The 14,491-nt window shown below is 41.4% G+C and overlaps 1 protein-coding gene across 2 annotated transcripts in view; it reads right to left on the bottom strand.

Annotated features, from left to right (window-relative positions):
• Positions 1–14,491, bottom strand: part of SAMD12 (sterile alpha motif domain containing 12) — a 488,950-nt gene that overhangs the window by 13,078 nt on the left and 461,381 nt on the right. For both annotated transcript variants that reach the window (XM_082364474.1, XM_082364475.1), the window contains exons 6-9: positions 10,973–11,063; positions 6,284–8,679; positions 2,546–2,615; positions 2,354–2,454 (exon numbers count right to left, since the gene is read on the bottom strand). The gene's annotated coding sequence lies outside the window, so the exon portion shown is untranslated. The remainder of the gene's footprint in view (positions 1–2,353; positions 2,455–2,545; positions 2,616–6,283; positions 8,680–10,972; positions 11,064–14,491) is intronic.

Here is a 14,491-nt window from a genome sequence, read left to right as displayed (position 1 = left end):
ACAAATGGCTAGTCCAACACTTGCAACATTCAACAGCTCTTCAGGGCTGCTTTCTGGAACCACCCTAAATTCTCCCCTTCCATCACAACCATTGGAGCCAAATGTAGTTTTTAATCCTAGGAGCTGTAGTGGATAGATTTACTTAGACATATTTTCATTACCAAGACTATAGTTAATGTTTGGGTGATTCCATAATGTGACCACCTATCAGGTCAGTATGTATTTATTATGTATTTTGGGGTGAGAGAGATTACCTGTCATGAATAGCATACATTACATTAATTAATTGGAACTGTACAATTTTATCTGAATAATTTCCACTTTGACAAAGTTGGCATTTTCATCACCTATTTATTACATTCTCTCTTTTTTATGTTCTTACTTCTCTTTCTAAGATTTCTTATGAATATTAAAATAGGGTCATAGAAGTCAAGCACCTAGCTCAGTGCCCCATGTAGAAAGCACTCAATAAAGGATATTTCCCTTTCCTTTGCTGCTTTTGTATGATGTTATAGTTTACAAAGCATTTTGATGTACATCATTCATTTGGTCTTCTTGACCCTGAGAGGGAGGTGACACACTCTAAATCCATTCCACATATGAGAAAGTATTTAAATCTAGCTGCGTCAGTCCTACTTCCTTTTTTAGATCACAAATTATTTCAAGACAAATACCTTCCCTGTATTTCTTTCTTTCAAATAGCTCAACAAGTCAGCATTCAATGAATGACACATGGCAACAGTGAGAATGTTTTTTCCTATTGAAATCCACCTTAAAAGGGGGTGGTCGTTGTTTTTTGCCTCCAGAAATTTTGCTGCTGATAGAGAAAGACAAAGTACCCCTTCTAATGTGAATTTATGGAATGAATGTCTGCCCATAAAAAATTATTCTCCAGCTTGGAGCAATTAAAGTGGTCTCTCTCCTCTCCAAATTAATGTAATTAATACTACAGTCCTGGTTGTTTATCATGTCTTGATAATATCATAAGGGAATGAAAATATTGGCTCTTTTATCCCTTTAAATAGCTGAGATGAAACTGTTGGAGCTCTAATGTTACAACAGCTGTTTCTCATGTCCCAGAATATAATTGGTTGGTACTGAGGTTACTAAATTGTAAGAAATTGACTTTGGTCTTATGCTTACCTACTTCTGGAGAAGGGCGAGATGGGAAATGTTAGCTTTCTCTTGTAATGAAAAGACAAAACCTTCCCCCCAATGAAATGGCAGCTTCCAGGTCTCATCTGTACAATTTTCTTTACTAACGTACTGTCTCTGGGTTTGCTGGATAACACGGCTGGGAAAGCAGGACCATTCTAGCTTTCCTCGTAATTGGCTCACAACCCAACACAGCTGGTCAAAATGCATCAGGGCTTTCTCACGAGGGCCTCTTTCTGGAAGTAATTGTAAAGTGGTCTGGTCTCCCATGGCAAACTCAGTGTGGGATTTGAGATCATAATGATCCCAAATAATTTGTAGAAGGGTGATTACTTTATCTGAATATCTTTATTGCTCAGGGACGTCGTTCTCAAAGTGTTGTCCCTGGGCCAGTACCATCAGCATCACCTAGGAACGTGCAGATTCCCAGGCCCACCCTAGACCTATTGAATCAGAAACGCTGGAAGGGGGTGGATCCAGCAATCTATGGTTTAACAAGCTTTCCAGGTGATTCTGATACACACTAAACTGAAACCCACTGGCTTAGAGTATAACCAGGTTTCCCTGGTTTGTGACAGCCCGCTACCAGCTTATTTATTGCTTAACCTCCATCAGTGTCTCAGGGTATGGAGTACACGCCTTTATACCAGCCTCCTGAGAGCAAGCTCAGTCCCTCACTCGCTGTCGCTCTCACTTCCTTGCTAATTTCTGGAGTCGTAGGTCCCTGCCTCTCAATCTTTATTGGACACACGAATCACATGGAGATCTTGTTAAAATGCAGGTTCTGATTCAGCATGGTTAGAGTGGGGCCTGAGAGCCTGCATTTCCAACAAGCCCCCCAGTGACGGTGCTGCTGGTCCGGAGACCACACAGAAACGACTGGCAAAGTGATTCGAGGAGCGGGCAGTCTAATCGTGAAATCAAGTATACACAGGAACAAACTACAAACAATCCTAAAGGACTTGCCAGTTGGTCAGTACAAAGTAAGAGATCTAAACAGTGAATATTATAAGAGTTTATCAGGTTGGGCCTTGAAGGAGCTTGGACGAGGATCTTTCTTTCCTTTGCAGAAAGGTTCTTTGTATCTGCTTTCTTCCTCCTTGTGTTCCCAGGACCCTCACTCCTCCTTCTCCCTCTCCTGCCACATGATACCCTCCTCCTTCCTTTCCCTCCCCCTCCCCACCCCCACTTTGTTCACCTGCCTGGTCCTTTCAATCTGAAGCTGGCTTCTCTGTTGATGCCCACATCAGTTCTCAGGACCTGAAGGGCCGGAACCGGTACCAAAACTATGGAACGGATCTAATGGGAAAAATCACAAGGTGAAATTTAAGGGGAAGACCGAACTTTACTACTGAGAGAACTTTTTTCAGTTGCAAATCCAGATGCTCACCATTGAGTTCTGATTTCCCTGGTGTTCTTGATCCAATGAGGTATAGCTTCTCCATCCTTTAGGCTCTCCCCTTAGATTGGAAAGAAATCAAGTATGTGTTGGATTTTTCCAGCAGCTTCCAGACTGGCAAGTTTCCTTTAACCTTTGAAAATTAATTTGAGGTTTCCCTTTGAGAAAACCTGGTGGTGTGCACAGCTGATGTCTTTGCTCCTGGATCTGGCTCCCCTAGCCCATCTGCAGCTATGTAAATTGGGGGAGGGGGAGTCACTTTGATGCCTGCTGTGAAATAATGGCAGGAAACTTGAGGAGATGTGAAATGTAAAGTAAAAGTGTGATCAGTCAGCAAAGAAGAAAACCCAGGGCTTCCTGTTTGAACAAATTCCTAGACAGTTTCTTTCTGCCTCCTCTTCTCCTCCATTTCTTTGGTAATAAGGGTTCTTCCTCCACCAGAATGTGCACCCCCACCTCCCAGTGGTGCTTGTCATTGCCCTATGGACATCGGGTTACGCAGATGGTAGGAGACGTATCAGCTTACACTGAAGAACAGAGGTTTTCCCTCTGTGCTGTGTTCTTATGTTCTACAAGTTAGCACAGTGCCATCCAACAAATATTAAGAATACACATAAGGGAATCAAAACTACAATGAGGTACCACTTCACACTGGTCAGAATGGTCATCATTAAAAAGTCTACAAATAACAAGTGCTGGAGAGAGTGTGGAGAAAAGGGAACCCCCTACACTGTTAGTGGGAATGGAAATAGGTACAGCCACTGTGGAGAACAGTATGGAGATTCCTCAAAAAAACTAAAAATAGAGTTGCCATATGATCCAGCAATCCCACTCCTGGGCGTATATCTGGACAAAACTGTAATTTGAAAAGATATGTGCACCCCAGTGTTCATTGAAGCACTATTTACAATAGCCAAGACATGGAAACAACCTAAATGCCCAATGACAGATGAGTAAAGAAAGTGTGGTACATATATTCAATGGAATATTACTCAGCCATAAAAAAGAATGAAATAATACCATTTGCAGCAGCATAGATGGAACTAGAGATTATCATACTGAGTGAAGTAAGTCAGAAAGACAAAGACAAATACCATATGATATCACTTAAACGTGGAATCTAAAATTTGACACAAATGAACTTACTCATGAAACAGAAACAGACTCACAGACATAGAGAACAGACTTGTTTCGAAGGGAGAGGAGAGGTGGAGGAGGGATGGATTGGGAGTTTGGGATTAGCAGATGCAAACTACTATATAGAGAATGGATAAACAACAAGGTCCTACTGTATAGCACAGGGAACTATGTTCAATATCCTGTGATAAACCATAATGGAGAAGAATATGAAAAAGAATGTATATATATATATATGTATAACATTTTTCTGTACAGCAGAAATTAACACAACATAATAAATCGACTATACTTCTATAAGTTTTTTTTAAGTTAAAAAAAAGAATACGAATGAGGGGTAGTTGCAGAAGTAGTAGAAAGCATTTCTCTTGCCCTTGGAGCTAATTTTTTTTTCTTTTTGTGGAATGAAGATTAGAGAGGAAAGTTAAGTATCAATATTAGGCAAAATGAATCAACAAGAAGAGGTATGGGACAGACACCTTCTTGGAATGGAGGAATCAGAGACAGGGTGAGAATGGAGGTGAAAGTTGATCCTTGAACGATAAGGAAGGAGGCAGCATGGAGTGGTGATAAGAACATGGATCTTAGAAGGTGTTTCCTGACTACCCAATAGCAAGTGAGTGACTTAGGCCGGCTATAGTCAATGAACATCCAAGTGAGATGGTGTATAGCAGTATCTCGTAGGTCAGGAAATAAGCGCAGGAAATAGAAACCACCCTAGGTATTTCAAGCAGAATAGGACTTAAAGTAGGGAAATAAGTGGGTACAAAATTGCAGGAAGGACAGCAGGAACTGAAAACAGGGGCCACCTCTAGGCCTCAAGGCTTCTCTTGCAGCTGCCACCTCCAGTTCCGGAAGCTGCAGGAGAGCACTGTCACCATCAGCTGCCCCACAGCCTCAAATCTCATTCCCAGACCAGCTTCCCTGGTCACTGCCCGAACTCCCATTTGATGATCGTGTGCATCAGCCAACGCCAGCCCTGAAGAGGATGGTACTTCTCCCTTCCACTTGCTAATCTCACGAGAGTACGTCTCATTGACAGATCCTACATTGCAACTAGACTTAACAACGAGGAGAGACTGGGGAATGTAGTTTTTAGCTTTCTGCCCGTGTGACAGAAGGTAAACTGGAGATAGAGGTGGTAGACAGGGATGCTACAATATCTAGTGTAAGTAGCGCAGTACAGAGAATCAACAAATGCTAGTCTGCATTAGAGGAACAAGTCATGCTGGGTGAGGTCAGCCCAGAGATTGGTGTCAGGGTTTTGGCAGATAAGAAAAAAAATATTTCCTTTAAGCTGAAGGGAACTCCAGTGATAGAAGGAAAGGACCGTCACAAGAAACTAGCAGAGAAGGAAACATAACTGCATATTTCTCCCATTCATCCAATGAAAACTAACAATAGTTTTCCTTTCTCTCTGGCTAGGATAGTGAAAATAATATCACGGTTTGCTTATTCCCTGAAGCTGGACCCTATATCTTACTCCTGCTTACCCACAGAAAGGCTGAAGCCCGTTTCCATTAGCTCTCTTTCAGGCTCTATCAGCTGGGACCTTCCCCTTCCTGCTCAACCCCCTAGGGTGATAAGCACATTTTCCAGCAGCTCTGGAGTCATGGCTGCTTACAGAGACTGTGCCAATCTAAACAAGTCCAGCTGGAAGGCGCTGCTTCCAAGCTTTCCTTCCCCCTTCCCTCCACCCAGCTGAAACCACAGGGGCTTTTGAACCTCATGACCAGCAGAAGCAAGAGAAGCAAGTCTCATTTCCCTAGGGAAGAGCACAGAGCTATCAGAATGGCCCTGGTTCTATTCTTTCAAAAACTTGGACACCCTTGAAAATAGCACAAGTGAAGTAGAAGAATAGATAGTATCAATACATGATACTGTAAAATGAGAGTGCAGCCAGAATGTTTTCATTCTTTCACCTCAACCTACCCTCCGAAATCAGGGAATTTGTCTGTCTTACGTACTGCTGTTTCCTTGTGCCCAGAACAGTATCTGGAATGTAATGGGCAAGACTCTTGTTGAGATGGAGGGCATTGTTTTGCAGAGAAGTTAGCACTCAGCAAATATTTTGGCACTTAGAATTTGCTCCCCTGAAATCTGTAGCCTCTTTTGCAGTTTGGTTGGTCTCTATGATTAGTTCTGGCCAATAGGCTGTGAGTGGAAATGACATCTGTCATGTCTAGGCCCGGGCAGTTAAATCCTCTGAGCTTTCTCCATCTTTCTTTTCCTTCCCTGCCGCAATCTTGGAAACTATGTCTTGATCCAACGCAGAAAAACTCTGACCCTCTGAGTCACTGGAGGCCTCCCCCTGCCTCACTGATCTGTATCAGATTTAACATGAGTGAGAAATAAAGTTTTACTGGGCTAACTTACTGAGGATTCAGAGCTTATCTGTTATTGAAGCATAGCCTAGACCATTTTAACTAATAGACATTGAGTCATTCATACGTTAATTCGACAGATATAATTGAGCGCTCCAGAGTGTTAGTCACAGGGGCAAGAGGACATTTAGAGATTGGCATAAAAGATAAGAAGCTATAGAAGCAAATTCTGAGATTGTGAAATTCAAGAGACATCATCAACACTTACCTGACTCAGGTTTTATGAAAGTCTTGGGATTTCAGTAGCTATCTGTATAATGGAACAGAAATACTTAGTAATTTGAGACCGCCATATGCTGAGAGAAGACTCAAAAATGAAAACAACTTTTCTACATCTTTATGTACCTTACATTTTACAAAGGCTGTCACATGCATCATCCCACTAGATTCTTCTCCATAATTCTGTGAGGATAGCAGGTTAAGTATTATTGTTTCTATTTCACCATAGTGAAAAATGAAGCTTAGACAAGGGAGGGCCAGATAGCTCATTTGTGACAGAATCTAGTCTCAAACAAAGGTCTTCAGCTTTGAAGTCAATGTTCTACATACCAAACTGCGTCCCTATAGACACTCTGATATTTAACTTTTCATTATGCAAAAATACAAGCACAGAAACTGAGATGTAGGTTAAGGGGACAGGAATGAGGTCCAAAGAACTCTGGTGATAGTTTTGATGTAAAGAGTAAGAACGTTAGTTCTGATTCAGTGAGTAATAGAAACCATACGGATTGTAAATGGAGCATCTTCATAGTTAATTTATCTTTGCTAAGCTACCTGACTCCATGCAAACTATTAAGATGTGAGCAAGAAAGAAAGACCAGATTTGGACATTCAGATGGAGAGAACCAAGCCCAAGGAGCAGAATAAAGGAGGGCTAGGAAGAGTCATGGTCCTGAACATGGTCCTGGTCAACCTTTATGACAGTTTCTAGAAAATTTTGGAAAATAGCCTCTCCCTGGGACAATTCTCAATGGTGTAAGTCGTAGGATAACAACTCCAGCTCCTCTTACCATGAAACAATACCTCTTTAGGCTAAGCAGCTGATAGCCACACTAATCTGGTACCCCCAACTAACGATTCTCACTACATATTTGAAAGTTTTAGAAACACATGAAAATGTTGGCACACAATTAGGAAAGTTTTTTGCAGGTCAGCCGCAGAGGGAGGCCATGCATCTCTTCCAGGTCCTTGAACTTCTTGTTCCCACTGCCAAAATTAACAAATGCTAGAAACAGACTCTGACTATTCAACAATGGATAATCCATGAGCTGAAATGACATTAACCTTTTAAGAATCAACCTCAGCATTAATTTTGCCTCTAAATCCTACTTTTATCTCTATGCGGAGTCTATTTCAGCAACTTTGCTTATATTCCTCTAGAAGTTTCCTCTTGCCTTATATCATCTAATGCCTCTCAATCCTTTAAATCCTAACTCAAGTTTCTCTTCTTCTAGAAACCTTCTCCTGACCATCCCTGCCCACTAAAGACCATACATTTATCCACTCAATTCATATCTATTGAGTGCTTGCTTTATTGGATAAACTGTGCTAGGCGCTAGGATCCCTATGGTAAGTTGGATAGCTTACATCCATGGGCTGAATTCCAGACCAGAGTGTTTGCTTCCTGCTCTCTGTTTCTACAACAAATTCAGTCACTCCTATATTGCCCCTTACTGCTGACATGAATTCTTGGCTACCTTTGCAGAGGTAAGTTCTTTGATGGCATGGACCATTCCTGTCTTGTACATTTCCGATTCCTGCAGTGCCAGGCAAAGAAGTGGGCTGCTTGATGAATATACCTATTGATGTATATAAGTGACTAATATTATCCAGTGTCACATAGCTTGTAGGGGAGAGACAGAGAGGGAAGAGAGCGAGGGAAGAACAGGCATGTTTCAACTTGGTCTGCCTAGAGCACAGATCCAGAGATTTGTTAGAATGATGAATAATCTATCACAGGCAACCAGCACCTGATTATTGCCAATCTTATTAAGGAAGTATGATGGGGAACCTCTTCTGGTTGAATAAATTACCTTATACTACTTGTTTAAGCTCACCCATAGACATGACACTATGAAACACATGGCATTTTTAAAAAACGAATTCCCAAAGATTGACTTGAGTTGTATGTTTTGGGAGCATGCTCAAGACCTGTGATTACCTGTACATCTGATATGGGGAATTACCTGGGCTGGGCAAAACCAACAGACACACAGTACCTAAGAGTTGCATATCCTCTTCCTTTTAGATAATGTGCTTTCAGAACTTCTTATCTACAGAATTAGTTATATAGGATCCCAAGTCAATTTGCATAAAATTTTTTTCCACAAAAGTAAAAAACATTTGACTATGGAATGAAAATTATTTTTAAAGCCAGAAGAGAACTTTAGGGTTAAACTCATCCCAAACCCTCATTTCACACATAAGGAAACTGAAGCATAAATAACCTAAATGTCTCACCAAAGATCAAACAATCAACTGGTATCAGAAGCTGTATTAAAACGTAGAACTTGGACTTCCCTGGCGGTCCAGTGGTTGGGACACTGTGCTTCCACTGCAGGGGGCACGGGTTCAATCCTGGTTGGGGAATTAGGATCCCGCATGCTGTGCGGTAAGGCCAAAAAATAGAAAAAAAAATGTGATGCTCACCTGTGCCCTTTATACGACATATCACAGTGTCCTATGTTAGGAAGTAGTGCCTGCTGGCAAAGTGTGCCTTCTCTCTGTAATTAACAATACCCAGGCTGATGGAGGTCAGTGGTGTACTTCTAGAAATGTGGAGTATAGACCTCAAAGAATCTATAGTAAGGAGGGTCCAAATCAGACCTAGAGGAATTCATCTCCAACTTCCCAGACAGGGGAAAGGTGAGAGTGGGCCAAACAGAGAGGAAAGGATGTAGAGTCTAGAAAATGAGACAATATCCTAAAGTGCTATAGGAGACAGAAGGCAGGAAATCATGGGGAGGACCAAGGTCTATGCACAGCCATTTCCCAGATCCCCTGGTCTAGATTAGAGGCCCTTGTTTAAATGTCCCCTTGTGTTTGTTTCCTGTGACTGATATAAAAAATTATCACAGGGGGCTTCCCTGGTGGCGCAGTGGTTGAGAATCTGCCTGCCAATGCAGGGGACATGGGTTTGAGCCCTGGTCTGGGAAGATCCCACATGCCACGGAGCAACTAGGCCCATGAGCCACAACTACTGAGCCTGCGCGTCTGGAGCCTGTGCTCCACAACAAGAGAGGCCGCAATAGTGTAAGGCCCGCGCACCGCGATGAAGAGTGGCCCCCGCTTGCCGCAACTAGAGAAAGCCCTCGCACAGAAACGAAGACCCAACACAGCCATAAATAAATAAATAAATAATTCCCATTTAAAAAAAAAATATCACAAACTTGCTGGCTGAAAACAATAGAAATGTGTTCTCACAGTTTTAGAGGCCAGATGCCCAAACTGTTGGCAGTGTCCATTCAGGGCCCACCCAGATAACCCAGTGTTGTCTCTTCATTTCAAGATCCTCAGCCTAAGCACATCCGCAAAGACCATTTTTTTCCAAATAAAGTCACATTCACAGACACCAGGGATTTGATATGGACGTCTTTGGGGAGGGAGGCAGTTTGTGGACCACCACACCCCTTCACTTGGTTAATTATTATTATTTCTTTTTTATAAATTTATTTATTTTGCTTATTTATTTATTTTTATTTTTGGCTGCGTTGGGTCTTCGTTGCTGCACACGGGCTTTCTCTAGTTGCAGCGAGCGGGGGCTACTCTTCATTGTGGTGAGCGGGCTTCCCATTGCAGTGGCTTCTCTTGTTGTGGAGCACGGGCTCTAGGCACACGGGCTCAGTAGTTGTGGCTCGCAGGCTCTGGAGCACAGGCTCAGTAGTTGTGGCGCACGGGCTTAGTTACTCGGTGGCATGTGGGATCTTCCCAGACCAGGGCTCGAACCCGTGTCCCCTGCACTGGAAGGCGGATTCTTAACCACTGCGCCACCAGAGAAGTCCCTGGTTAATTATTTTTGATAACCTCCACCCCCACTGTGAGGGTCCAGGAGGACATAGCCTTAAGCCTTGTCTGCTTTATTCACCATTGCTTCCAAAGCACCTGGCATAGTATTTAATAAGTGTTTGGGGAATAAAAGGAAGGAAGGAAGGAAGGAAGGAAGGAAGGAAGGAAGGAAGGAAGGAAGGAAGGAAGGAAGGAAGGGAGGGAGGGAGGGAGGGAAAGAGGGAGGAAGGAAAGGAGGAAAAATCAGAAGAGGAAGGGGTGAGCAAAGAAGGGGAAGAAGGAAGATGGGGGGCGGGGAAGGAGAGAGTGAGAGCAGAGAGAGAAAGAGAAGAGAGGAAATATTATCTCCAAATCTCACTAATTCTTATGAGATGGAGTTAAAGGTGAGAAAAACAAGGAAGCGTTTTAGAAGGTGAAGGTCAAAATTAGTAAGTGATGAAGTTTGCATTTCAATTGAGGTATTTGAAATCCATTGTTTTCCAGGACAAAGCAGCTCTTGTAGATGCTAGGGGTTAGGTTAGGGTGGGAGGGATTGGATACAAAGAAGTGTGTGGCATGCTTGCCCAGAAGCAGTTCACAATCTACTGGGGAACTAGGTCCTTCATGCAGATGGTAGTGTGACAGGTGCCAAATAAAGAGGGCCCAGGTTTTAGAAAAACTTTTAATGCCTTCGGATTTTATTTTATAGAGCAACCTTTAGACAAGGTTTCGAGGCATAAGCAGTAATATTTAAAATTTGCTATTTTGATAGTTAACAACAATTATATAACTATTGTGTAACTTCAAGTCCAAATATCTATTATGACTCATACTCAACTACATTAGCCCATGGGATTCTCTTAAGGGGTAAATTATATATTTGGCATAAATCCAATCACTGGAAAATACCCACCTCAAAATGCACAATTATGTCATTCCTACAATGCATTTCATGGATGAAACGGACTCTTCAAATCAGAATGTTCTTGAATGTTGACTGGCATCTGTGAATTATGTAAGATCAAGACATCATTCAATGTTAACCATTATCTTGAGCATTCATTCATTCATTCAATTATTCCATGATTATTTTTTTGAGATCCTATTGTGACTTGCTCTGGGAGCTAGAGATACAGTTTGAAAAGAATATGGTCCTTCCCTTTAAAAAGCTCATAGTCTATGTTAGTCAGGTTCTCTAGAAAGCAGATGCAGTGACAAATTTAGGAGTGCAAGAGGTTTACTGGAGAGTAATACCATGAAAGTTAAAGGGTGAGGAAACAGGATTGGGAAGGGAAATCCTTCAGCCCAAAAAGCAGATATGACATCTGTGAAGGGAAAGAGGGAAGAAGTATGATGAGGCAGAGAGCGCCTGAGACCACCATGCAGATCTGACAAAGTTGGCCAACCGAAAGATTTCCCGCTAAACGAGTTCCGAGTTGGCCCTAGAACTGCTATTATGCTCAGTCATTGGCTGGGGCTGCCAGAAAAGGTCATGGTCTCAGCTTGAAAGCTGGGGCAGATCTTGAAGGCATTAACAGCCGGAGGCTGTCAGCTAACTACACTCCTCGCAGTTAAACAGCAAGTTCTTTCTTGAAGGGAGATCAAAGTGACGCAACCTCATGGTTGCCACATAATGTGATTGGGGAGAAGGCAAATAAACAGGTAATTCAAATCCAGTAAGGGAAATGACAGGGTGCCATGGGAGCTTAAAGACAGAGCACGAAAGTTGGACTTGGGAACAGAAAATCTTCCAAGAAGATGTAGTTTTTTGGGGTTTTTTTTTAACATCTTTATTGCAGTATAACTGCTTTACAATGGTGTGTTAGTTTCTGCTGTATATAACAAAGTGAATCAGCTATACATATACATATATCCCCATATCTCCTCCCTTTTGAGTCTCCCTCTCACCCTCCCTATCCCACCCCTCTAGGTGGTCACAAAGCACCGAGCTGATCTCCCTGTGCTATGCGGCTGCTTCCCACTAGCTATCTATTTTACATTTGGTAGTGTATATATGTCCATGCCACTCTCTCACTTCGTCCCAGGTTCCCTTCTCCCTCCCCATGTCCTCAAGTCCATTCTCTACGTCTGCAGCTTTATTCCTGTCCTGCCCCTAGGTTCTTCAGAACCTTTTTTGTTGTTGTTACATTCCATATATATGCATTAGCATATGGTATTTGTTTTTCTCTTTCTGACTTACTTCACTCTGTATGACAGTCTCTAGGTCCATCCACCTCACTACAAATAACTCAGTTTTGTTTCTTTTTGTGGCTGAGTAATATTCCATTGTATATATGTGCCACACCTTCTTTATCCATTCAACTGTCGATGGAAACTTAGGTTACTTCCATGTCCTGGCTATTGTAAACAGAGCTGCAATGAACATTGTGGTACATGACTCTTTTTGAATTATGGTTTTCTCAGGGTATATGCCCAGTAGTGGGATTGCTCGGTCATATGGTAGTTCTAATTTTAGTTTTTTAAGGAACCTCCATACTGTTCTCCATAGTGCTGTATCAATGTACATTCCCACCTACAGTGCAAGAGGGTTCCCTTTTCTCCACACCCTCTCCAGCATTTATTGTTTGTAGATTTTTTGATGATGGCCATTCTGACGGTGTGAGGTGTGACCTCATTGTAGTTTTGATTTGCATTTCTCTAATGATTAGTGATGTTGAGCATCCTTTCATGTGTGTGTTGGCAATCTGTATATCTTCCTTGGAGAAATATCTATTTAGGTCTTCTGCCCATTTTTGGATTGGGTTGTTTGTTTTCTTGATATTGAGCTGCATGAGCTGCTTGTAAATTTTGGAGATTAATCCTTTGTCAGTTGCTTCATTTGCAAATATTTTCTCCCATTCTTAGGGATGTCTTTTCGTCTTGTTTATGGTTTCCTTTGCAGTGCAAAAGCTTTTAAGTTTCATTAGGTCCCATTTGTTTATTTTTGTTTTTATTTCCATTTCTCTAGGAGGTGGGTCAAAAAAGGACCTTGCTGTGATTTATGTCATACAGTGTTCTGCCTATGTTTTCCTCTAAGAGTTTTATAGTGCCTGGCCTTACATTTAGGTCTTTAATACATTTTGAATTTATTTTTGTGTATGGTGTTAGGGAGTGTTCTAATTTCATTCTTTTACATGTAGCTGTCCAGTTTTCCCAGCACCACTTATTGAAGAGGCTTCCATTGTATATTCTTGCCTCCTTTATCAAAAATAAGGTGACCATATGTGCGTGGGTTTATCTCTGGGATTTCTGTCCTGTTCCATTGATCTATATTTCTGTTTTTTGTGCCAACACCATACAGTCTTGATTACTGTAGCTTTATAGTATAGTCTGATCTGGGAGCCTGATTCCTCCAGTTCCATTTTTCTTTCTCAGGATTGTTTTGGCTATTCGGGGTCTTTTGTGTTTCCATACAAATTGTGAAATTTTTTGTTCTAGTTCTGTGAAAATGCCATTGGTAGTTTGCTAGAGATTGTACTGAATCTGTAGATTGCTTTGGGTAGTAGAGTCATTTTCACAATGTTGATTCTTCCAGTCCAAGAACATGGTATAGCTCTCCATCTGTTTGTATCATCTTTAATTTCTTTCATCAGTGTCTTATAGTTTTCTGCATACAGGTCTTTTGTCTCCTTAGGTAGGTTTATTCCTAGGTATTTTATTCTTTCTGTTGCAATGGTAAATGGGAGTATTTCCTTAATTTCTCTTTCAGATTTTTCATCATTAGTGTATAGGAATGCAAGGGATTTCTGTGCATTAATTTTGTATCCTGCTACTTTACCAAATTCATTGATTAGCTCTAGTAGTTTTCTGGTAGCGTCTTTAGGATTCTTTATGTATAGTATCATATCAACTTTAAACAGTGACAATTTTACTTCTTCTTTTCTGATTTGGATTCCTTTTATTTCTTTTTCTTCTCTGATTGCTGTGGCTAACACTTCCAGAACTATGTTGAATAATAGTGGTGAGAGCGGGCAACCTTGTCTTGTTCTTGATCTTAGTGGAAATGGTTTCGGTTTTTCACATTGAGAACGATGTTGGCTGTGGGTTTGTCATATATGGCCTTTATTATGTTGAGGTAATTTCCCTCTATGCCTACATTCTGGAGGGTGTTTATCATAAATGGGTGCTGAATTTTGTCAAAAGCTATTTCTGCATCTATTGAGATGATCATATGGTTTTTCTCCTTCCATTTGTTAATATTGTGTATCACATTGATTGATTTGCCTATATTGAAGAATGCTTGCATTCTTGGGGTAAACCCCACCTAATCATGGTGTATGATCCTTTTAGTGTGTTGCTGGATTCTGTTTGCTAGTATTTTGTTGAGGATTTTTGCAACTATGTTCATCAGTGATATTGGCCTGTAGTTTTCTTTTTTCGTGACATCTTTGTCTGGTTTTGGTATCATCGTGATGGTGGCCTTGTAGAATGA

This window comes from Balaenoptera borealis, assembly GCF_965194805.1.
Source record: "Balaenoptera borealis genome assembly, chromosome: 17".
NCBI lineage: Eukaryota > Metazoa > Chordata > Mammalia > Artiodactyla > Balaenopteridae > Balaenoptera > Balaenoptera borealis.
This window is presented reverse-complemented; position numbering and strand designations above follow the sequence as displayed.